At 37.1% G+C, this 26,540-nt stretch overlaps 1 protein-coding gene across 5 annotated transcripts in view; it reads left to right on the top strand.

Moving 5' to 3' along the window:
- PMS1 (PMS1 homolog 1, mismatch repair system component) overlaps window positions 1-26,540 on the top strand; it is a 334,072-nt gene that overhangs the window by 181,811 nt on the left and 125,721 nt on the right. For 2 of the 5 annotated variants that reach the window (XM_069576897.1, XM_069576898.1), the window contains exon 15: window positions 8,183-8,204. The gene's annotated coding sequence lies outside the window, so the exon portion shown is untranslated. Of the gene's footprint in view, window positions 1-8,182; window positions 9,189-25,783; window positions 26,530-26,540 lie in introns of those variants that run through there. The other 3 variants (XM_069576894.1, XM_069576904.1, XM_069576895.1) reach the window with 2 other exon arrangements.

Raw genomic sequence — 26,540 nt, 5'->3', positions numbered from 1 at the left:
CTAGACTAGACTAACTAGACTAACTAGAGACTTGGGCCTGCTCTAATTTTGAATGTCATCAGTGAGTCATACACAGCTTATATCCAGAGGTCTACCATCATCTGGGGATTCCTTTTACATCTCTCTTGAATTGATTTCCATTTCCTGGATCCCATGTCTTGCTCTTTCTTATTTTGCTGTTTTTGTTCAGTCGCTCAGTCATGTCCAACTCTTTGCAACCACGAACTGCAGCACGCCAGGCTTTCCTTTCCTTCACTGTTTCCCAGAGTTTGATCACACTCATGTCCATCGAGTCAGTGATGCCGTCCAACCATCTAATCCTCTATCACCCCTTTCTCCTCCTGCCCTCAGTCTTTCCCAGCATCAGGATCTTTTTCAATGAGTCAGTTCTCCACATCAGGTGGCCAAAGTATTGGAACTTCAGCTTCAGCATCAGTCCTTCCAATAAACATTCAGTGTTGATTTCCTTTAGGATTTACTGGTTAGATCTCCTTGCAGTCCAAGGGACTCTCAAGAGTCTTCTCCATCATCACAGTTTAAAAGCATCATTTCCTCAGGACTCAGCCTTCTTTACGAGCCAACTCTCATATCTGTACATGACTGCTTAAAAAGCCATAGCTTTGCCTATACAGACCTTTGTTGGCAAAGTGATGTCTCTGCTCTTGAATACACTATCTAGGTTGGTTTGTTTTACTACCTTATTTTAGGAGCATGCCTCCTCTATTAGTTTTTTGGAAAAATAGTACCTGAGAATTGAAAATTTTGAGACTTGGCATATCAAAATCACTTAGGATAGAGAACTCTAATATAAAATAAAATTTCTCACAAAACTTTAAAGGTTTTCTTGTTTTTGGTCTTGGCTTCAGTAGTACTATCTGAAACCATTAGTTATTACTAACTATAGAAGTCCTGGATGAAATTTAAGCACTGAATCTGCATGTTTGGCTTGTTTTTAGATGTCTGAAAGTCAGCATTCTGAGAATATATCATAAGGTTTTCATCTGGTTTTACCATTGGTTTGTTACACAGTTTGGGAGTTTCATTTGTTTTTGCTTCAATTTTCAGCCTCAGAGTTTACTTGTATTTAGTTTCATTTTAAGCTATGTAAAACATTTGTATAATGTTCAAAGTGAACACCTGAATGAAAAAGTATTTCTCCCCTCCACTATCCCATTCTGTTCCTATTTCTTACAAACAACCATTTTCATTAGGTTTTGTTTTTTCATTACTTCCTTTTGCAAAAATATACAAAGGCATACATTCAGGAGTCCCTGGTGGCTCAGTGGTACAGAATTCACCTGCCAGTGCAGGAGATGCGGGTTAAATTCCTGATCCAGGAAAATCCCACATGCCACAGAGCAGCTCAGCCCCTGCACCACAGCTATCTGAGCCTGTGCTCTAGAGCCCTAAAGCTGCAACGCCTGGGCGAACACGCCACGACAACTGAAGCCCGTGAACCCCAGAGCCCATGCTCCACAACAAGAGAAGGCAAGGCAATAAGAAACCTGCACACCACAACGAGAGAGCAGCCTCCACTCCCCATGACCAGAGAAAAGCCTGTGCAGCAACGAAGGCCCAGCACAGCCACAAATAGATAAATAAACTGTCTTTATGGAAAATAATGATCATCTGAGTTAAATTCACCCATTCCAGTCCATTTTAGTTCACTGATTCCTAAAACATTGATGTTCATTCTTGCCATCTCCTATTTGACCTCTTCCAACTTACCTTGATTCATGGACCTAACATTCCAGGTTCCTATGCAATATCACTAGATGGTGATACTGAAATCAGATTGATTATATTCTTTGCAGCTGAAGATGGAGAAGCTCTCTACAGTCAGCAAAAACAAGACAAGGAGCTGACTGTGGCTCAAATCATGAATTTCTTATTGCCATTTCAGACTGAAATTGAAGAAAGTAGGGAAAACCACTAGACCATTAAGGTATGACTTAAATCCCTTATGATTATACAGTGGAAGTAACAAATAGATTCAAGGAGTTAGATCTGATAGAGTGCCTGAAGAACTATGGATGGAGGTTCGTGACATTGTACAGGAGACAGGGATCAAGACCATCCCCAAGAAAGAGAAATCAGAAAAGGCAAAATGACTGTCTGAGGGCTTACAAATAGCTGAGAAAAGAAGAAAAGCAAAAAGCAAAGGAGAAATGCAAAGATATACCCATTTGGATGCAGAGTTCCAAAGAATAGCAAAGAGAGAAAAGAAAGCCGTCCTCAAAGATCTATGCAAAGAAATAGAGGAAAACAAGAGAATAGGAAAGACTAGAGATCTCTTCAAGAAAATTAGAGATACCAAGGGAAGTTTTCATGCAAAGATGGGGACAATAAAGGACAGAAATGGTATGGACCTAACAGAAACAGAAAGAAGAGGTGGCCAGAGTACACAGAAGAACTGTACAAAAAGATCTTCATGACCCAGGTACTACAATGGTGTGATCACTCACCTAGAGCCAGACATCCTGGAATGTGAAGTCAAGTGGGCCTTAGGAAGCATCACTGTGAACAAAGCTAGTGGAGGTGATGGAATTCCAGCTGAGCTGTTTCAAATCCTGAAAGATGATGCTGTCAAAGTGCTACACTCAACATGCCAGCAAATTTGGAAAACTCAGCAGTGGCTACAGGACTGGAAAGGGTCAGTTTTCATTCCAATCCCAAAGAAAGACAATGCCAAAGAATATTCAAACCACCGCACAATTGCACTCATTTCACACACTAGCAAAGTAATGCTCAAAATCATCCAAGCCAGGCTTCAACAGTACATGAACCATGAACTTCCAGATGTTCAAGCTGGATTTAGAAAAGGCAGAGGAACCAGAGATCAAATTGCCAACATCCGTTGGATCATAGAAAAAGCAAGAGAGCTCCAGAAAAACATCTGCTTTATTGACTACTCTGATGCTTTTGAACTGTGGTGTTGGAGAAGACTCTTGAGAGTCCCTATGACTGCAAGGAGATCCAACCAGTCCATTCTGAAGGAGATCAGCCCTGGGATTTCTTTGGAAGGAGTGATGCTAAAACTGAAACTCCAGTACTTTGGCCATCTCATGCGAAGAGTTGACTCATTGTAAAAGACTCTGATGCTGGGAGGGATTGGGGGCAGGAGGAGAAGGGGACGACAGAGGATGAGATGGCTGGGTGGCATCACTGACTCGATGGACGTGAGTCTGAGTGAACTTCTGGAGTTGGTGATAGACAGGGAGGCCTGGCGTGCTGCGATTCATGGGGTTGCACAGAGTCAGACACAACTGAGTGACTGAACTGAACTGAACTGAAGCCTTTGACAGTGTGGATCACAACAAATTGTGTAACATTCTTCAAGAAATGGGAATACCAGACCACCTGACCTGCCTCCTGAGAAATCTGAATGCAGGTCAAGAAGCAACAGTTAGAACTGGGCATGGAACAACAGACTGTTCCAAATCGGGAAAGGAGTACATCAAGGCTGTATATTGTCACCCTGCTTATTTAACCTATATTCAGAGTACATCACACAAAATGCTGAGCTGGATGAAGCACAAGCTGGAATCAAGATTGCTGAGAGAAATATCAATAACCTCAGATATGCAGACAACACCACCCTTATGGCCAAAAGCAAAGAACTAAAGAGCCTCTTGATGAAAGTGAAAGAGGAGAGTGAAAAAGTTGGCTTAAAGGTCAACATTCATAAAACTAAGGTCATGCCATCTGGTTGTATCAGTTCATGACAAATAGATGGGGAAACAGTGACAGATTTTATTTTCTTGGGCTCCAAAAATCACTGCAGATGGTGACTGCAGTGTAAAATTAAGATACTTGCTCCTTGGAAGAAAAGCAATGACCAATCTAGACAGCATATTAAAACTCAGAGACATTACTTCATTGACTAAGGTCTGTCTAGTCAAAGCTGTGGTTTTTCCAGTAGTCATGTATGGATGTGAGAGTTGGACTAAAAAAAAAGCTGAGCACTGAAGAATTGACACTTTTGAACTGTGATGTTGGAGAAGACTTCTTGAGAGTCCCTATGACTGCAAGGAGATCCAACCAGTCTCAATCCTAAAGGAAATCAGTCCTGAATATCCATTGGAGGGACTGATGCTGAAGCTGAAACTCCAATACTTTGGCCACCTGATGCAAAGAACTGACTCATTTGAAAAGACACTTATACTGGGAAAGATTGAAGGAGGCAGGAGAAGGGGACAACAGAGGATGAAATGGTTGGATGGCATCACCAACTCAATGGACATGAGTTTGAGTGAACTCCGGGAGTTGGTGATGGACAGAGAAGCATGGAGTGCTACAGTCCATGGGGTTGCAAAGTTGGGCATGACTGAACAACTGAACTGATAAAAAAAATAATAAAGAGAAAGCTTAAAAAGAAAACATGCTCACATACATACCTGCATATATATAGCTTCTCCCTGCTTTCTTAGTTATAATTTTCCTAATTCATTGTTCTACACCTTGCTCTTTCTTATATAACAATTTATCTGGAAGATTGCTCTGAATCAATACATAGAGAGGTTCCTCATTTCTTTTATGGCTGTGTCATATGTATATTTTACAGTCTGTTCAGCTAGTACTCTGATATCATCATTTGTATTGTTCTGGTCTTTATTACAACTAATGACACAATGAATAACCTTGTGCATATTTTTTTAACTAGTGGAGATGTATTTTCAGGATAGATTCTGGATATAAGACCTCTAGGTCAAAGGGTAAAAGCATTTAAAATTTTGTTAGATACACCCACATTTTCAGGGATTGTACCACTGATCCTTTTTCTCCATGGGAAATGTTAGTTCTCTTGAAGGTTTCATATCCCTTTGTTCCCTACAAGTTGTTCTTTCAGTTTTCCCCATCAGTCTTTTATGTTAGTGAGTTTTCTCAGATGTGTGATCTTGGCTGCCTTCTTATATTAAGAGTAAGTGGCATTAAATAGCTCGCTGAGTGGGGCTTGTTTATTGAAGGCTTTATGGAAAAGTTGTGTCTGTCTGACTGCTGCTTTGGAGAAACCAGAATATAAGGATTACCTTTAGGCTTTTTCTTTGGGCTGGTCATATTCCTAAGGGAAGAATATTTTAATCTCATTCCTGGAGGGTAAGCCGGCTTACTAGCATTTTAGAAACCCAAAGGCTAGGAGATCTTACTGTTCAATATGGGTGATACTATTTTGGTGAGGGTATTGGGGAAAGAATATTTAAAAGAGAGTCCATACTACTTTATACTAGATCATCATCCTTTTTTATGTAGAAGATTGAAACCAGGTGGCAGCATGGCTTTTCTGCCTCTAGCCCTTTAGCAGTATTGGGTATATAGCTTTATTCATCTCCTTGACAATATGATATTGTTTGCTAGTGGATTAATTTAAATAGTTACATGTATTGTGGTTACAGATCTGCTTAGACACACTGCTGTTATCTTATTTTGTGCTTTTTGTTTATCAGACTAATGTGTCTGTGTCTGTCTTTCCTCCTATTAATGCTTTCTGTTGGAAATAATAAAATTAATTTCCCTTTTCAATCTCCCCTGGTTTGGAAGTAGTAGTTTATAGTCCTAACTTTTGTTTGGTGGTAATTGTTTTTAATGGTTATGTTTAAATGTTTAAAATAAATTCTTTTTTTTTTTTTTTAGTTTTTGTCCAATGACTTTATTTTAAAATTCTTATTTTTAATTTTTTTTAATTTTTTTATTTTTTAAATTTTAAAATCTTTAATTCTTACATGCGTTCCCAAACATGAACCCCCCTCCCACCTCCCTCCCCATAACATCTCTCTGGGTCATCCCCATGCACCAGCCCCAAGCATGCTGTATCCTGCGTCAGACATAGACTGGCGATTTAATTCTTACATGATAGTATACATGTTAGAATGCCATTCTCCCAAATCATGCCACCCTCTCCCTCTCCCTCTGAGTCCAAACGTCCGTTATACACATCTGTGTCTTTTTTCCTGTCTTGCATACAGGGTCGTCATTGCCTTCTTCCTAAATTCCATATATATGTGTTAGTATACTGTATTGGTGTTTTTCTTTCTGGTTTACTTCACTCTGTACAATCGGCTCCAGTTTCATCCATCTCATCAGAACTGATTCAAATGAATTCTTTTTTATGGCTGAGTAATACTCCATTGTGTATATGTACCACAGCTTTCTTATCCATTCATCTGCTGATGGACATCTAGGTTGTTTCCATGTCCTGGCTATTATAAACAGTGCTGCGATGAACATTGGGGTACATGTGTCTCTTTCAATTCTGGTTTCCTTGGTGTGTATGCCCAGCAGTGGGATTGCTGGGTCCCTTTTCTCCACACCCTCTCCAGCATTTATTGCTTGCAGATTTTTGGATCGCAGCCATTCTGACTGGTGTGAAGTGGTACCTCATTGTGGTTTTGATTTGCATTTCTCTAATAATGAGTGATGTTGAGCATCTTTTCATGTGTTTGTTAGCCATCCGTATGTCTTCTTTGGAGAAATGTCTATTTAGTTCTTTGGCCCATTTTTTGATTGGGTCGTTTATTTTTCCGGAATTGAGCTGCATAAGTTGCTTGTATATTTTTGAGATTAGTTGTTTGTCAGTTGCTTCATTTGCTATTATTTTCTCCCATTCAGAAGGCTGTCTTTTCACCTTGCTTATATTTTCCTTTGTTGTGCAGAAGCTTTTAATTTTAATTAGATCCCATTTGTTTATTTTTGCTTTTATTTCCAGAATTCTGGGAGGTGGATCATAGAGGATCCTGCTGTGATTTATGTCTGAGAGTGTTTTGCCTATGTTCTCCTCTAGGAGTTTTATAGTTTCTGATCTTATATTTAGATCTTTAATCCATTTTGAGTTATTTTTGTGTGCGGTGTTAGAAAGTGATCTAGTTTCATTCTTTTACAAGTGGTTGACCAGTTTTCCCAGCACCACTTGTTAAAGAGATTGTCTTTACTCCATTGTATATTCTTGCCTCCTTTGTCAAAGATAAGGTGTCCATATGTGTGTGGATTTATCTCTGGGCTTTCTATTTTGTTCCATTGATCTATATGTCTGTCTTTGTGCCAGTACCATACTGTCTTGATGACTGTGGCTTTGTAGTAGAGCCTGAAGTCAGGCAAGTTGATTCCTCCCGTTCCATTCTTCTTTCTCAAGATTGCTTTGGCTATTCGAGGTTTTTTGTATTTCCATACAAATCTTGAAATTATTTGTTCTAGTTCTGTGAAATTTTTTAGCAAAGGTAATAATCATCTTTTTTCTCCCTGATTAAGACAAATTTAGTTTAACCCACAGAATGTACAAAGCAGTATCATACTATAGTTACTGAAAATTTATTTCAGTGTTTTAACCCACAGCTTAGTGTCATGTTAATTGTTAAATTAACCAACATTTTGCCAGTTTCTATTTTTGTTTCTAAAAACTTTTTTCTTCTCTTTGACTTTTTATTTCCTCAATCTGGTTTTGATTATCTAGTTTGATTATCTAGATTTAAACTTTAATCTGGAAAAAACAAATAAGCAACAACAGCAGGTGTAGAAGTGGTGGGGCCAGGTAATAATTATATGGTTTCAGTACATGAAACAGTGTGTGTAACATGAGGTTAAGCAGGTATCAATGTAATTAAATAGGTGACTCATATTTAACCTGTGAGAATGTGAAAAGCAAGTGCTATAAATCATTGGAGAAGTGTAATGATTATTACTGTATAATTATTCAGAACCATAGTCATGCATTACCTTATCAATTTGTACAAAAACCTTAGAATCCTCTCTTATACTGTGTTTCAAACTAAGTTTTAAAATACACCTCTCTGAGGCAGTTTCTTGATTTGTATAGTGACTATGTACCATACTTTTCCTACAACAATCATGATTTATAACCTGTCCTAGCATGATTGTTATAATGCTCACTGCCTTTATTCTCAGAAATGTAGCAATTTTGTCAGTAAATTATATGGTCACCTTATTTATAAAATTTAGAAAATTCCAGTTTGTAGGGATGATTTAAAGATCACAAATAATCCATGTGCAGAGTTATAGATAGTATTTCACATATAGTTCATGCTCAATAATGGTAGGTATCATAAGGAATAGCTTAGATTAAATGTGTCAATATTGATTTTTTTTTTCTCCCAAGCCTTTTAAAAGATGAACCCATGTCCTTATAATGTTTTAACATCATTTGATTTCTGAATTATCTTTTATTTTTCAGCAAAGAAGTCGACACCAACATGGTAAGCTGTAGTATTTATATACAAAAATTTGAATTGATATTTTATTAATGGTTAATTAACTTTGTTTTCCATGTATCTCAAACTCTTTATCAGTAAATACTGATTTCAGTAGTGATAATTATAATAATTTTACATTTAGAATTTGTTAAGGTATTTTTCAGTTATAAAAATGGTTTCTGTAACACAGGTCAGATATCTAGAATATATGTTTTACTTTAGCTCTGTTTTTGGATTAGCTTCCTGTGTATATATTCTGAAATTGGGCATATTCTGAATTTAGCCTTATGGTCCAAATTTTATTGATTCAAGAATTTATCATTTGAAATGGATAGGGCAGTTGTTTATTTGAATTATGATACATTGTCAAATAAATTAATATGCAAATGAAACATATTTCAGTTACTTTAGAACAAACATTGAAAGCACTCTTTGCGTATAAGCCATGTTAATGCTTCCCTGGTGGCTCAGATGGTAAAGCGTCTGCCTGCAATGCGGGAGACCCAGGTTCAATTCCTGGGTCAGGAAGATCCCTTGGAGAAGAAAATGGCAATCCACTCCAGCACTCTTGCCTGGAAAGTCCCATGGACGGAGGAGCCTGATAGGCTACAGTCCATGGGGTCGCAAAGAGTCGGACACGACTGAGCGACTTTACTTACTTACTTACTTACTTTTTATATAAGAAATCTCTGAAAATAAGAGAATGTTTTTTAGTAACTAATTTAACAAGGTTAACGATAACATTTGCAGCCTTAATCAGCATTGGATGCAGTGTATTTCTTACAGTTCTTAACATTTTGGCTTTATAGTATGACAAAAGTCTTGATTCACAGTAATATACTTACTTGAGTATTCTCCTGAAAGTGGACCTAGGCAAGCCAATTTGAATTTAAACCAACAACTTCATGCCAAATTATACTTTTCTAATCAACTACACTGTCATAAGAATTTGGAATGTTTGCAGAGATGATTAAAAAAAAAAAAAAAGCATATCCCCAGGTCTGTATTTGTTTTCTTTCAATCTCCTGATCACCACTCTCATCTTTCTCTCTCTACCCTCCTCTTTAACACCCCAGATAATGCACTGATGATCTTCTAGTCTGTAATATGTGACATTTGAGTTTAAATTTTTCCTTGCTTTTCTAAAACCTGATAAAACTACAATTGTAGAACACTGTGAAAATTCCTTTTGATTTTCAATAGCTGATTTTTAGATCTATTCTGACAATAAAATTTGAATTCTTTAAAATTCACTTATTTACTACATAAAATAGAAATTTCTTTGGGTTAATATGCATTAGTAATACATTATCATATTTATGATTATCTTGCTTTATTGTAAAAATTGAAGCATGACCAGGTTTTCTTTATTGTTAATCACTATTTAAAACTGAAATCTGATGTAAGCATACCTCCATATCTATTTCCTTTTTAAGCACTATTAGCATCTCAAGTAAAGGAGAGGTAACATTCATTCCATGAATTTAAGTTAAGCTTCTAATATACCTTTTCTAAATAAAATTCCCTATGAAATACTGGGTATGGATTTACATATTAATGAAACCTTTTATTTGAATCATGAAACTAGAAAATGTATGGGAAGAAGAGCTCTTAAGGAAATGTTACATAAGGTGGAAGGAAAACACACCACTTAGATTTTTTAATTAATCCACAGCTGAATAGCCACATTGTGTTTGTAGGAAATAACAGTAAATACTTTGCAATTTTTGAAGTTTTACAAGACAGCTGACAGGACATGACTGCGACTGAACCGAACTGAACTGATGCAAATATCTCATGATTCTGACCATACCCATACATACAAGAAACAGTCGAGTAGAAACAACCTAGATGTCCATCAGCAGATGAATGGATAAGAAAGCTGTGGTACATATACACAATGGAGTATTACTCAGCCGTTAAAAAGAATTCATTTGAATCAGTTCTGATGAGATGGATGAAACTGGAGCCGATTATACAGAGTGAAGTAAGCCAGAAAGAAAAACACCAATACAGTATACTAACACATATATATGGAATTTAGGAAGATGGCAATGACGACCCTGTATGCAAGACAGGGAAAGAGACACAGATGTGTATAATGGACTTTTGGACTCAGAGGGATAGGGAGAGGGTGGGATGATTTGGGAGAATGACATTCTAACATGTATACTATCATGTGAATTGAATCGCCAGTCTATGTCTGACGCAGGATACAGCATGCTTGGGGCTGGTGCATGGGGATGACCCAGAGAGATGTTATGGGGAGGGAGGTGGGAGGGGGGTTCATGTTTGGGAACGCATGTAAGAATTAAAGATTTTAAAATTTAAAAAATAAAAAACTGAAAAAAAAAGAGATTGGGAAAAACAGAGAGACAGTAGTGAAAGTAATATTCCAGTGATATTCTGATTTGTTCTGACTTAGTAAAAATTCAGTTTGATTTTAAAGCCATGTGGTACTTACGTAGATCATATGCTTCCATAACTTATTCTTGGATATTTGAATATGACTTCATCAGAGGTTTATAAAGTTTGAAGTTTAAATTAAGAGTTCTGGGAATGGGAGGGTTTTCTATGAATAAAACTTCATATTTTCAAATCTTAAAAAAAAAAGAAATATGTAGAAATTTGACTAAATTTAGTTTAATCTAGAAATTTGACTATTTATACAATGTCATTTTTTAAAAGTTATTTTATTTTCAGTTCAGTTCAGTCGCTCAGTCGTGTCCGACTCTTTACGACCCCATGAATCGCAGCACGCCAGGCCTCCCTGTCCATTGCCATCTCCCGGAGTTCACTCAGACTCACGTCCATCGAGTCAGTGAGGCCATCCAGCCATCTCATCCTCAGTCATCCCCTTCTCCTCCTGCCCCCAATCTCTCCCAGCATCAGAGTCTTTTCCAATGAGTCAGTTCTTCGCATGAGATGTCCAAAGTACTGGAGCTTCAGCTTTAGCATCATTCCTCCCAAAGAAATCCCAGGGTTGATCTCCTTCAGAATGGACTGGTTGTATCTCCTTGCAGTCCAAGGTACCCTCAAGAGTCTTCTCCAACACCACAGTTTAAACACATCAATTCTTCGGCGCTCAGCCTTCTTCACAGTCCAACTCTCACATCCATACGTGACCACAGGAAAAACCATAGCCTTGACTAGACAGACCTTAGTCGCCAAAGTAATGTCTCTGCTTTTGAATATGCTATCTAGGTTGGTCGTAACTTTTCTTACAAGGAGTAAGCGTCTTTTCATTTCATGGCTGCAGTCACCATCTGCAGTGATTTTGGAGCCCCCCAAAATAAAGTCTGACACTGTTTCTACTGTTTCCCCATCTATTTCCCATGAAGTGATGGGACCAGATGCCATGATCTTTGTTTTCTGAATGTTGAGCTTTAAGCCAACTTTTTCACTCTCCTCTTTGACTTTCATCAAGAGGCTTTTTAGCTCCTCTTCACTTTCTGCTATAAGGGTGGTGTCGTCTGCATATTTTAATCATTAGAAATAACCATTTTCTAGGACTTCCTTGGTGGCTCAGACGGTAAAGCGTCTGTCTACAATGTGGGAGACCCGGGTTCGATCCTTGGGTTGGGAAGATCCACTCCAGTAGTATTGCCTGGAAAATTCCATGGACAGAGGAGCCTGGTAGGCTACAGTCCATGGGGTCACAAAGAGTGGGACACGACTTCACTTTCACTTTCAATTTCTTTAAAGGCTGGTCATTAAAGGCATTAAACTGCCATTCCTGCTATCTTTAATCAACTGACAAGTCATTTTGTCCTTCTTGGTTGCCTTTTTGTCTTATTTTTCCTTGAATTGAATTAATTGCTTTAGAGCATTGAGTTTTTGGTTTGTTTTTTTTTGTTTTGTTTTCTTCATATTGTTTGCACTTGGGGTTTATTGAAGTTGTGTTTTTGTTTTTGTTTTTTTTTTTTTTGATTTTTTTATTTTTAATTTATTTTTAGTTTTTTATTTTTTAAATTTTAAAATCTTTAATTCTTACATGCATTCCCAAACATGAACCCCCCTCCCACCTCCCTCCCCATAACATCTTTCTGGGTCATCCCCATGCACCAGCCCCAAGCATGCTGCATCCTGCGTCAGACATAGACTGGCGATTCAATTCACATGATAGTATACATGTTAGAATGTCATTCTCCCAAATCATCCCACCCTCTCCCTCTCCCTCTGAGTCCAAAAGTCCGTTATACACATCTGTGTCTCTTTCCCTGTCTTGCATACAGGGTCGTCATTGCCATCTTCCTAAAGTGTTTTTGATTTAAAGTTTTTACTGAATTTGGAAAAATTTTAGTCGTAATTTCTTCAAATTATTTTTGTCCATTTCTTCCCCTTTCAAAGAATCCAGTTACATGTATTTTCACTTGAAGTTGTCCCACAGCTCACTGATGTTCTATTTATTCTTTTTATTTTTTTAAAAAAATTATTGGACTGTGGATTTTCCAGATGGCACTAGTAATAAAGAACCTGCCTGCCAATGCAGGAGATGGTGAGAGATACAGCTTCAATCCCTGGGTCGAGAAGATCTCCTAGAGGAGGGCATGGAAACCCACTCCAGTGTTCTTGCCTGGAGAATCCCCTGGACAGAGGAGCCTGGCAGGCTACAGTCCATAGGGTCACAAGAATGGACATGACTGAAGCAACTTACCATGCACGCAGGCACACGTTGGAGTATAGTTGATTTATAATGTTGTGTTAGTTTCTGCTACACAGCAAAATGAATGAGTTATATATATACATATAACCACTCCTTTTTAGATTCTTTTCCCATATAGGTTGGGCTTCCCTGATAGCTCAGTTGGTAAAGAGTCTGCCTGCAATGCAGGAGACCTTGGTTCAATTCCTGGGTCTGGAAGATCTACTGGAGAAGAGATAGGCTACCCAATCCAGTATTCTTGGACTTCCCTAGTGGCTCAGCTGGTAAAGAATAGCCTGCAGTGTGGGAAACCTGGGTTCAATCCCTGGGTTGGGAAGATCCCCTGGAGAAGGGAACAGCTACCCCCTCCAGTATTCTGAGAAGTCCATGGGGTCCCAAAGAGTTGGACACGACTAAGCGACTTTCACTTTCCCTTTTTCCCTTCCCATGTAGGTCATTACACAATTTTGAGTAGTGTTCCCTGTGCTATACAGCAAGCCCTTATTATTTATCTATTTTATATATAATAGTGTATATATGTCAATCCCAATCTCCCAATTTATCCTTCCCACTCTTTCCACTCCCACCATAAGCGTAAGATTCTTTTTTTTTTTTTTTACATCTGTAGGTCTGTTTTGTGAATAAGTTTATTTGTACAATTTTTTTAAGATTCAACATTTAAGTGATATCATATGATATTTGTCTGACTTACTCTGTATGATAATCTCTCAGTCCATCCGTGTTGCTCCAAATGGCATTATTTTACTCATCTCCATGGCTGAATAATATTCTGTTGTATATATGTTCAGTTCAGTTCAGTTCAGTCACTCAGTTGTGTCTGACTCTTTGCAAACCCATGAATTGCAGCACACCAGGCCTCCCTGTCCATCACCAACACCCGGAGTTCAATCAAACTCATGTCCATCAAGTCCGTGATGTCATCCAGCAATCTCATCCTCTGTCCTGCCCCCAATCCTTCCCAGCATCAGAGTCTTTTCCAATGAGACAACTCCTCACATGAGGTGGCCAAAGTACTGGAGTTTCAGCTTTAGCATCATTCCTTCCAAAGAAATCCCAGGGCTGATCTCCTTCAGAATGGACTGGTTGGATCTCCTTGCAGTCCAAGGGACTCTCAAGAGTCTTCTCCAACACCACAATTCAAAAACATCAATTCTTCGGCACTCGGGTTTCTTCACAGTCCAACTCTCACATCCATACATGACCACTGGAAGAACCATAGCCTTGACTAGATGGACCTTTGTTGGCAAAGTAATGTCTCTGCTTTTGAATATGCTGTCTAGTTTGGTCATAACTTTCCTTCCATCTTTATTCATTATCCATTGGTATGCATCTAGGTTGCTTCCATGTTCTGGCTATTGTAAATAGTATTGCAGGGAACATTGGGGTGCATGTATCTTTTTGAATTATGGTATTCTCCAGGTATATGCCCAGGAGTGGAATTGCTGGATCATGTAGTAGCTCTATTTTTAGTTTTTTAAGGAACCTTCATACTGTTCTCCATAGTAGCTGAACCAATTTACATTCCCACCAACGATATAAGAGGTTTTTTTTTCTCTCCAGCCTTTTCCAGAATTTATTGTTTGTAGGTCTTTAGATGTTGGCCATTCTGACCAGTGTGAAGGAAATACCTCATTGTAGTTTTTTTTTAAATTATTTATTGATTTTATTTTTACGTTAGTTTCGGTTGCACTGAGGCATCATTGCTACTTGCAGGCTTTCTCTAGTTGTGGCACACAGAGGCATCCCTTCATTGTGGTGCACAGGCTTCTCATTGCAATGGCTTCTCTTGCTGTGGAGTTCAGGCTCAGAAGTTGCAGTGTGCAGGCTCTAGAGATTGTAGGCTCAGTAGTTGTGGCTCATGGGCTCTACAGCACGGACTCAGTAGCTGTGGTTTATCAGCTTAGTTGCTCCAGGGCTCGTGAAATCTTCCCAGACCAAAGATCAAACCCCGAGACCCCTGCATTGGCAGGCAGAATCATATCCACTGTACCACCAGGAAAGTCCTTCATTGTAGTCCTTCATTTGCATTTCTCTAATAATTAGTGATGTTGAGCATCTTTTCATGTGCTTTGTAGCCATCTAAAAATGTGAGTCTTCTTTGGAAAAATGTCTATTGAGATCTTCAGCTCATTTTTTGATTGGGCTGTTTGTTTTTTTGATACAGAGCTGCATGAGCTGTTTCCACTACTTCATTTGCAAATATTTCCTCTCATTCTGTGGGTTGTCTTCTTGTTATGAAAACTAAGGACCTTATGAATAAGATAATAAATAACACATGAATTTCTGTATCATGATTTGGATTATTGACTATATACTTTGATTTATTTTACAAATCAGAACATCTCATGGTATCTTTCTAAGGTAACATGTCATCATTTTACCACATCATAGGCAGAGTTTATAAATAACACATGAATTTATATAAATATAACATATAAATAACACATGAATATAAATAACACATGAATTTCTGTATCATGATTTGGATTATTGACTATATACTTTGATTTATTTTACAAATCAGAACATCTCTCTTTCTAAGGTAACATGTTATCATTTTACCACATCATAGGCAGAGTTTAGCTTTATTAGATTCCACAATAAAACTAATATTTTTTCTTCATTCTTTTGTTGTAAAAAATTGCTTATTTTTTTTTCAGAAGTTAAACAGCAAATTAATAGTATTTTCATTGATCATAATTTGTTTCCAGAGGGACCAGAAAAACTATTATGACGGAATGACCTGGCTGAGGTTACTTTACTGCGAAGCTGTAGAGTGTTTTATTTGAATTTAAAATTATACAAGCCTAAGCATCCAGTCCCATCACTTCATGGGAAATAGATGGGGAAACAGGGGAAACAGTGTCAGACGTTATTTTGGGGGGCTCTAAAATCACTGCACATGGTAACTGCAGCTATGAAATTAAAAGACACTTACTCCTTGGAAGAAAAGTTATGACCAACCTAGACAGCATATTCAAAAGCAGAGACATTACTTTGCCAACAAAGGTCCGTCTAGTCAAGGCTATGGTTTTTGCAGTAGTCATGTATGGATGTGAGAGTTGGACTGTGAGGAAGGCAGAGCGCCGAAGAATTGATGCGTTTGAACTGTGGTGTTGGAGAAGACTCTTGAGAGTCCCTTGGACTGCAAGGAGATCCAACCAGTCCATTCTGAAGGAGGTCAGCCCTAGGATTTCTTTGGAAGGAATGATGCTGAAGCTGAAACTCCAGTACTTTGGCCACCTCATGCGAAGAGTTGACTCATTGGAAAAGACTCTGATGCTGGGAGATATTGGGGACAGGAGGAGAAGGGGATGACAGAGGATGAGATGGCTGGATGGCATCACTGACTCGATGGACGTGAGTCTGAGTGAACTCCAGGAGTTGGTGATGGACAGGGGGGCCTGGCGTGCTGGGATTCATGGGGTTGCAGAGTCAAACTCCACTGAGCGACTGAACTGAACTGAAGTGAAGCCAACAAAGAAAAGGAACTATTGCAGGAAGAGCTTAATGACTTGTAAAATCTTAAATATTATGTATATATTTTGTAGGTTTCTCCTCAGATGTATATCTCAAAATACAGACATATTTTCAAGGACTCTTTTTCAAACTTCTTTTTCTAAAGCTAATTTGACAAATGTCTTTATTTTAGTAAAGAAAGGAAAGCTACTGGAATGCTTTGGACTCCTTTGACATTCTTCCTTAACTTTTCCTCTCTGAGTTTTGTATATTAAATATAATAGCCAAATTAAAATATTACACAGAGTTCTTTCTAATCACCAGTATGTTAATCATTGACATTGATTTTATAATTAAAAATTCACTGTTATAACATAAAATTTAAAAATTTGTTATCAAATATATTTAAGTTATTAGAATGGGATCGGCTCTTTTACTTAGGACATTTCAAGTTGGTTGTGATATTTAAAAACAACATTGCAAAACTATAGCTACCTTTATAGTATTCACAAATTTTGGTTACTTTTCACATGTTTTATGTGATTATGGAGAACTTATTATAAACAATACTGAATTTCCTCGTGGTGGCCTTGGATTAAATACATATGGCTGCAGATTAGCTAGAATACTTGTCAAAATAAATTATAAGCTCAAGCTTCATTATCATTTGTAGCTTAAACATAGTGAATCCGATACAGCCTTTCTTCATAATTTCGATGCTGTTTGCAGTAAATTTGATATAGAACAGTTGCTAACGAAACCCAATTCAGATGTGTGACCACTTTTATGGAAAACATCTGGGGTAATTATAATTAGTTCAGGATGTGTACTGTTTAAAAATAATCTTGAATTCATGGAGAAAGAAGCGTATCTTTTCCTCAATGACTAGATTAATCCAAGTTGGTATAAAAATTCTTTAAGTTATTGGTAGCTATGCTTAGAGTATAATTTTAGAGTCTTCCAAAAGGAAATAATGAGTAACTTTTATGTAAAATGCCAAATTGGCGCTTTACACCTGTTAGTGTGTTTCGTTTAGAACAGCTGTGTCTTTTATTATCAGTAAACAGATGCAGAAAGTAATGGAATGTTTTAAAGCAATATGTTAATCCTGTCTTCCACTACTGAACTGTCTCACAATATAGTGATTAAGTATTGACTGTGCAGCTGTTACTTACAATTATAGAATTTCTTAGTTAATTTCTTCTTCCCATGCCCAAATGTTTTAATATTTAGAGATCTAATTTCTAATTTTAAAGTGTTTCATAATGTAGTTTGTTTATTACAGTTTGATTTCGAAAGTTATTTGTCTATTATGGAGACAGATTCATATGTTTATGAAACTCCTTATATTTTGGTAACAGACTAATATTCTAGGTAGGATAAAAATTGTAAGTATTTTAAAAACTAAATTATGAATATGAGGATGAGTATTACACATGACAATTTTGTATTGTTAGTAATAGCTAACATTTATTGTGTTTTTAATGTCTGAAAAATATTGTGCAAAGAATTTTATTGTAGTATTATGCTTGCCCCTTTTAGTAGTTGAGGAAATTCAATCTTAGGCACACGAACAAATTGACCAAAGTCTTCCAGCTGAGAAGTGGTAGGGATTGGATTTAAACCCAGACATTTTCGCTTCCCTGGTGGCTCAGACAGTAAAGAATCTGCCTGCAATTCAGGAAACCCAGGTTCGATCTCTGGGTCAGGAATTTCCCCTGGAGAATGAAATGGCAACCCACTCCAGTATTCTTGTCTGGGAAATCCCACGGACAGAGGGGCCTGGTGTGCTACCATCTACAGGGTTGCAAGGAGTTGGACACAACTGAGCAAATATAGATGTGTACATTTTCACTCTCAAGCTTCTTGTTCTTAACAATTTTGTATTTTTCTTACCATTAGCATCTAATAGTAACATTATACAGATGAGGGGATTTTTTTAAGCCCTATGTACATGCCCAAGTGATCATTGTATCATTTAGTCCCTTTGCCTAAAAGGAAAACACAAAACATTTATGGGAAGATGGAGAGCTCAAAATCTTGGTACCTCACTACATGCTGACTATGTCAGTGATCTTCAGCATCATCAGGAGTATCTTGCAACACAGATATCATTTCATAGTTTTCAGCAGAAAGCTTTTCAAATATCCTTTTATGGTTTTAATTGTGCCACTTTGTGGATACAATACTAACAATCTGTTTTCCAAAAGAACCTGCCTTTGGTTCAGAAGATTTTAAAGAGCAGTATGAAGTAATTTCTACTTAGATTATTTTAGTTATGCCTTAACCTAGAACTATCAGTTAATGTTGAAACTTATTAAATGACTGTTCTGTCAGATATTATTGTACTTAGCACACCCCGTTTATTTTGTCATTTTTCATAGGAAGTATCCCATTGTATATATGAAGAAACTAAGACTCAGAGGTAGGAAATAAATTGGTCAAGATCACAGCTAGCAAATGATGTTTGTATGCATTTGATTTTTTTCTTTGAAAAAAAAAAACTGGAAATCTAAAAGTGTCCAGCTAATTATTTTTATAGAAAACTTTTAAGATTTCTGTCTCTAACAGACGGCTACTTGTAGTTTCTCTTGACACTGATGAGAATGCTTATAAGATTAACTAGGATCAACATGTCATGAGGTATTGCTGGAAAAAAATTTAATATTGTAGAAGTTCATTATAAGATGGTTCTTAAGAGGCAAAATGTTCTTGTAGGCAAGCTGTCTGAAATATCAAAATGAATAGACACATCGTTTATCATACAAGAACATGAGATATCATTTTTCATGTTGCCAGTCTTAAATGAAGAAAGAATTTGCAATTTTGGGAAATGGAAGGAGCTATCCCATAGTTATTCAACATTAATATTTTATTCAGATTATTTCTATCAAAACAAATTACCTAACATGGAGAATGCAAGAGATAAACAATAAAATTATCATTTTATATAATACAGAGATCTTGCAGAATTATTTGGCAGTTTGGTTTTTTCCTTTACCTTTTTGAAGTTACTTTTTTTTTTGAGAAAATTACAGATTTACATACAATTTTATAAAATAGTACAGAGAGTTCCCATGTACCCTTCACCCAGTTGCCCTCATATGTCACATTGCAAAACTGTATAGATCGTATCCCATCTAGGACATTGATGAGAAAACAAACAAGATACAGAACATTTCCATCATCACAAGCATTTCTCATGTTAAGCTTACACAGCCACGTCTGCTTCCTTTCCACATCTTTAAGCCTGAAAACAACTAGCCTCCTCTGTATTTCTATAATACAGTCATTGCAAGAATATGTAAATGGGACCATACTGTGTGTAACTTTTGGGGACTGACTTTTTTTCACTCATAATTCTGTGGAGTCTCATTCAGGTTGTTGCAGGTGTCACTAGTTGTTTCTTTTTTGTTTCTAACTAGTATTTCATAGTTAGACTTCCCAGGAGTCTGGGAACTTCCTGGACTTCACCTGGATTTCACCTCTACTTCCCAAGTGGCACAGTGGTAAAGAGTCCGCCTTCCAATGCAGGAGACATTGGTCCTATTCCTAGCTCAGGAAGATCCCCTGGAGAAGGAAACAGCAAGCCCCTCCAGTATTCTTGCCTGGCGGGCTGCAGCCCATGGAGTCGCAGAGTCAGACACGACTGAGCATAGCACACAATATTTGATCGTGTGGATGTACCACTGTTTGTGTAACCATTCACACAGTAAAGAACATGTGGTTTGTTTCCAAAGCAACATAAATCTGATTTCGGTCACAGTACTAAGGTTTTATACTTTTACATTTTACACTTAAGTCCATATCTAATTTTGAAGTAATATTTGTATAAGATGTGAAACTTAGGTCCAGGTTTTTGTTTTTTTGTTTTTGTGGGGACGAGGAGTTAATGGATTCTAAATTAGTCCAGCACCGTTTGTTGAAACCATCTTTGCTCCATTGATTTGCTTTTGCACCTTAGGAAAATGAGTTGAGCACATTTGTGTAGCTGTGCTTCTTAGTTCTTTTTGGGTTCCATTGATTTATATGGGTATCCCTTCATCAGTATCATGTGTGTGTGTTAGTCAGTGTTCTCTGACTCTTTGTGACCTCACGAACTGTAGCCCACCAGGCTCCTCTGTCCATGGGATTCTCCAGGCAAGAACACTGGAGTGGGTTGATGTTCCCTTTTCCAGGGGATCTTCCCAACCAGGGGATCTTCCCAACCCGGGGATCAAACAGGGTCTCCTGCATTGCAGGCAGATTCTTTACCATCTGAGTCACCAGGGACGCCCTCCACCAGTATCATAAAACCTTGATTACCGTAGCTATATAATGTCTTAAAATTGGACATTTTATTCCTCTATTTTTTTCAAAATTGTTTTAATTTTCTGGCTCCTTTAACTTCACGTATATTTCAGCAATCATGTCTATATCTACAAAAATTCTCGCTGTGATTTTGATAGGAATTGAATTCAACTTGTATTGGGTTGGCCAAAATGTTTGAATTTTGGCCAACCCAATATATTAGTATGGCAAGTACTAAAATCTTTATTACATTGAGTCTTACAGTTAATGAACACAGTATGTTTATTTATTTAGAATTTTTTATTTTTTTTAATCAGCATTTTATAGTTTTAGCATCTAAGTATTGTCCCAAAGAATCAGGCATGACTGACCACACACACACACACGTTCTATGTCTTAACTAGATTTATAACTAAGTAGTTCATTTTTCTTGAATGATTTTAAAGGGTATGGTATTTTTGCATTTTGGTGTCTACTTGATCATTGCCAGTATATAGAAATATAATTAGTTTGTGTATTTCTCTTGTATCCTGTAGCCTTGCTGAATTCATTTATAATTCTAGAAATTTTTTGTGGATTCTCTGGGATTTTCTAGATAGATTATCATGTCATCTGCAAATAGGGTCAATTTACTTTCTTTTCAATCTGTGTGCATTCCTTTTTTCTACCTTTTTGCCCTGGCTATTACCTTCTAGCACTGTTTTCAAAAGGAGTGATTTAGAGAGGATATCCTTCCCTTATTTCCTATCTAAGGGAGAAAACATATTGTTTTACCATTAGTTGTAAAATTAACTGTAGGTTTTTGTAGATAACTCTATCACATTGACGCTTTCTCTAATCTCATTTTTATGAGTTTATTTTAAATGATGAAGTGGGTGTTGAATTTTGTCAAGTACAAAATTTATGTGTGATTCATATTATCATGTGATTTTTCTTTACCTTGTTAATATGAAGTCCTGCATTGATTTCTCAAATATTGAACCAGGCTGTGTCCTTGGAATAAACCCTACTTGGTCATAATGAAAAAATAATTTTATATGGTGCTGAATTTTAGTTGCTAGTATTTTGTTAAGGATTTTTGTATCTATACTTATAAGAAATATTGTCTATAGTTTTTTTATACTGTCTTTTATTTCTGAATCAGGGTATTACTAACTTCATAAAATGAATTACAGTGTTCTATACTCCTCTGTTTTCTGAAAGACATTGTGCAGAATTTGTATCAGTTCTTCTTTAAACATTTGATGGGATTCTGACATTGAGATTTCTTTTAGTGGGAGTTTTTTAAGATGATGAAGATGAATTAAATTTCCTTAACAATCATTGATTTATTCAACCCAACAGAATTATGGATATGTTGGACTATGGAAATTATATTTTATTTTTGGTGAGTTTTGATAGATAGTAATTTTTGAGGTAATGCATCCTATAAATTGTCAAATTTATGTGTACAGGAGTCTTTGTAATATTCCCTTTTAACCTTTTGATATATACATAATCTATAATGATGATACTTTTTCATTCCTGATATTGATATCTTCTCTACTTTTTCTTCGTCAGTTTTGTTAGCAGTTAGTCAATTGTATTACTCTTTCTTGAAGAACTAACTCATTCTTTGATTTTTCTCTATTTTTTCTGCTTTGAATATCATTGATTTCTGCTCTTTATTATATCCATTCTTCCACTTAATTTGGATTTATTTTTATCTTTTTCTAGGATCTTGAAGTAAGAACATGACTGTTGATAAGAGACTTTTCTTCCTTTCACATGACATTTAATGGTATAAATTCCCCTCTCAGTACTCCTTTCACTGTGTCATGCATATTTTGATATGCTTTTATTTTTATTTTTACTTAGTTCAGTGTACTTTTAAAAATTTGTTTTGAGACTTTGTCTTTAATCTGTCTTATTTAGAAGTGTGTTTTGTAGCTTGCATTGTTTGAAGATTTTTCTGATATTGATTTCTAGTTAGATTCTCTGATGGACAGAGAACACACTCTATGATATTTTAGTTCTTTAAAATTTGTTGAGGTTTGTTTTACAGGCGAGAATGTGGTCTACCTTGGCATATGTTCTGTGAACCTTTGAATAGAATGTATATTCTACTGACACAGGTGGAGAATTCCATAAATGTTTATTAGATGCTGTTAGTTGATTGTATTGTTCAGATTTTATATCTGTCCTGATCTTGTTCTATCCTTGTTGAGAGGGAGATGATGAAGTCTCCAACTATCATTTGGACTGTCTATTTCTTTTTTCAGTTTTATCAGTTTTTACCTCACACATTGCAGCTCTGTTGTTCACTGCATAAACATTTCAGATTGTTCTGTTGTGCTAATGGACTGATCTTTTTATACCATACAGTATCACTCTTTGTAATTTTCTGAAAATTATTTTATCTGATATTAATATAGCCACTCCTGCTTTCTGTTGATTTATGTTTACAAGATATAACTTTTTCTATCCTTTCATTTTCAACCTGACTATATTATTTATTTGAAGTTTAATTTCTTGTAGACAGCATATACTTGAGTCATGTTTTTTAATCCTCTCTGCCCATCTCTTTTAATTGATAATAATGAGACCATTTACATTGAATATAATTATGAACATTAAACTTAAATCTGTTTTTCATTTCTCTGTTTTTTTCTGATTTCCTCTGGATCACTTGAATATTTTTAGAATTCCGTTTTGATTTTAGTGTTTTTGAGTATCTCTTTGTTTAAACTTTTTAAGCATTGCTGTATATGTATACACACATAACATACACATCCTTATTGTTGTCTGTTGGTATTGTCATATTACCAGTTCAAGTGAATTGTAGCAGTCTTACTTCCCTGATGTTCTTTTACTGTCTCCATTTATAATATATTATAATTGTCTTAAGTATTCATTTAGAGATACCGTATCAGTCTCAGTTCAGTCACTCAGTGTGTCCGACTCTTTGCGACCCCATGAATTGCAGCACGCCAGGCCTCCCTGTCCATCACCAACTCCCGGAGTTCACTCAAACTCACGTCCATTGAGTCAGTGATGCCATCCAACCATCTCATCCTCTGTTGTCCCCTTCTCCTCCTGCCCCCAATCCCTCCCAGCATCAGTCTTTTCCAATGAGTCAACTCTTCACATGAGGTGGCCAAAGTACTGGAGTTTCAGCTTTAGCATCATTCCTTCCAAAGAACACCCAGGACTGATCTCCTTTAGAATGGACTGGTTGGATCTCCTTGCAGTCCAAGGGACTCTCAAGAGTCTTCTCCAACACCACAGTTCAAAAACATCAATTCTTTGGCGCTCAGCTTTCTTCACAGTCCAACTTTCACATCCATACATGACCACTGGAAAAACCATAGCCTTGACTAGATGGACCTTTGATGGCAAAGTAATGTCTCTGTTTTTTAATATGAGATACTGTATTCAGTGTCATAATTTTTACTTCAGCCATCAAATACAATTTAGAAAACTCAGAGTAAAATGTATTTTCTTTAACCATATCTTTTTCTCACTGCAGTCTTTCTTCCTGATATGCCCAGATTTCTTCTTTTATCATTTTCTTTCCGTTTAAAGAATTTCCTGCAACTCTTTTTACACGATACCCCCTGGTGGCTCCAATGGTAAAGAATCCACCTGCAATGTGGGAGACCAGGGTTTAATTCCTGGGTTGGGAAGATCCCCTGGAGGAGGAAATGGCAACCCACTTCAGTATTCTTGCCTGGAGAATTTTGTGGACAGAGGAGCCTAGTGGGCTACAATCCATGGGGTTGCAAAGATTGCTGACTTTTCCTGTTTTCATTTGTTTAGTGTGTGTTCTTAATCCTTGAAACATTAAAAAATCTGCTTTAAAATCTTTGCCAGATAATTCTAACATATGTCTTTTCTGGGCACTGGCATCATTATCTTTTTCATTCAGTCTGAGTTCTTCCTGGTTCGTTGTATGATGAGTAACTTTCAGTTGAAACTTGAACATTTCTTTGTTCAGAATTATAGTGTGAGACTGAGTATTATTTAAAACTACTGTTTCAGCTGGCTTCCTCTGATATCTGCCTAACAGAAGAAATATATTGCCTCATTGCTTCCAGGTGGGGATAGAAGTTCAAGGTTTCCCAGTTGTCTTCCATTGACTCCTGGGGGCTTGTGGAATAGGGAGAGTTTCTCGTTACTGCCGCGTAGGTGTGGAATCCAGCTCCCCACAAGACCTTGCCCGATATCCCAGGGGTAGAGCCTCATCATCAGCCAGTGGGGATGAAAGTCCTGGCTCCCGGCTGGTGTTCTTTGACACCACTTCTGCAGGATTAAACGGTGCCTTCTGATGGACTGGCAGAATGGAAATCAAGGCTCCATAGTTAAGTTTGGGTAGAGTGGTCACAGTAATTTTCTGTAATATTCATTTGGACTAGGTCAGGTATTATAAAAAGATCAGCCCTGCAGTCTCAAGGAACAGAATGACGCCTCCAGATAAGAACCTAGCCCTAAGCTAACGTTTTGACTGTAGCCTTGCAAGCTGCTGCTGCTGCTGCTAAGTTGCTTCAGTCGTGTCCGACTCTGTGTGATCCCATTGATGACACCCCACCAGGTTCCTCCGTCCATGGGATTTTCCAGGCAAGAATACTGGAGTGGGGTGCCATTGCTTTCTCCAGTAACCTTGCAAGAGAGCCTCCTTAAAAAAATGTCTGGATTCCTAGGCCACAGAAACTGTCAGACAGTAAATGTGTTTTGTTTTAAGCTGTTTGTGATCATCCAGTATATCCCAGTGAATGACTAATAGACCACCCAGATATTCATAACCACTTCCCACTCATAAAATAATCTCACCTGTCCCCTCTCTCCCTAGTTGTTTGTTGGGAGGAATCCTCTTTTCCATTTCTTCTGTGTTCCTGGCTTTTCTGTCTAGATGTTCCTTGTTTAAAACCACATGTAAAGTGCGTGTTAAAAAATATGCTTTTCCTATGGGATGTACCTGTTTGAGATCCACTTTCTGCTGGTGTGTTTTTGGGAGCGCATTATTTATTTTAGAGGTTAAATAGAAGATTTTATAAATAATATATATGAGTTCTTAAAAAAAATTTTCTCAAATTTCCAGATTCCAGTTTAGCTGATTCCAGTTTGTCTCATGGGAAAGTAACCACAGCCAAAAATTTCAAACTTAAAAACTCTGGTCTTTTTATTTCAGGCTTTCTGCCTTGCCCATTCCCTGCCTCAGCCAACCCAAGGCCATCTGAAGCAGCGTGTTTCCTGTCGCTCTGGCTTTCATTCTCTCAAGTACAAGAAGCTACTGGGAGCTGTAAATGCCTCCATTAAAAAAAAGAACAATGTCAGATCAATAACATTGACTTCATCCTTTTAGTGGTGCATAACGCTTCACATAATGAGAATCTAACCTACATGGTAGAATGGTCAAAACCTGCTGAATCTTTAAGTAAAGATAATGGAAAAGAAAAAATTGAGGATAACTCCTAGATTCTGTCTTGAGCAGAAGGTGGTGCCATTTTTTAAGGGAGGGAATAGAGGAACAGCAGTTTACAGGAAGGCTGTAGCCATAAAGATCTAAGATAGTAAGTTTAATATTTGATGTATTGAGTCAGAAGTTCCTGAAAAACATTAAACTAGATATGCCCATGAGTCCATTTATGAGTATGGACCTTGGGACTGGCTTAGTATAGGATGTTCTTTGGAGTCACTCCCTTTTGTACAATATGTGGTTTCTGAAGCCAGAAACGTGGGATGAAATCACCCAGGGATGTGCATAATGAAAAGAGATGATAGTATAGGACAGAAGCTTGAGAGACAACAGTAGTTGAGAAATGAATAAAGAAAGGGGAGCATGCAAACGATACTGGAAGCAGAGTGTAGAGATGTGAGAAAATCAGGAAAATATATCTATTCAATCAAGGAGAAAAGAATGTCTCAAGAAAGAAATCATAATATGT

The sequence above is a fragment of the Ovis canadensis genome, chromosome 2 (assembly GCF_042477335.2).
Source record: "Ovis canadensis isolate MfBH-ARS-UI-01 breed Bighorn chromosome 2, ARS-UI_OviCan_v2, whole genome shotgun sequence".
Taxonomy (NCBI): domain Eukaryota; kingdom Metazoa; phylum Chordata; class Mammalia; order Artiodactyla; family Bovidae; genus Ovis; species Ovis canadensis.
Note: the sequence above shows the minus strand (reverse complement) of the source record. Positions and strands in the feature narration are given on the sequence as shown.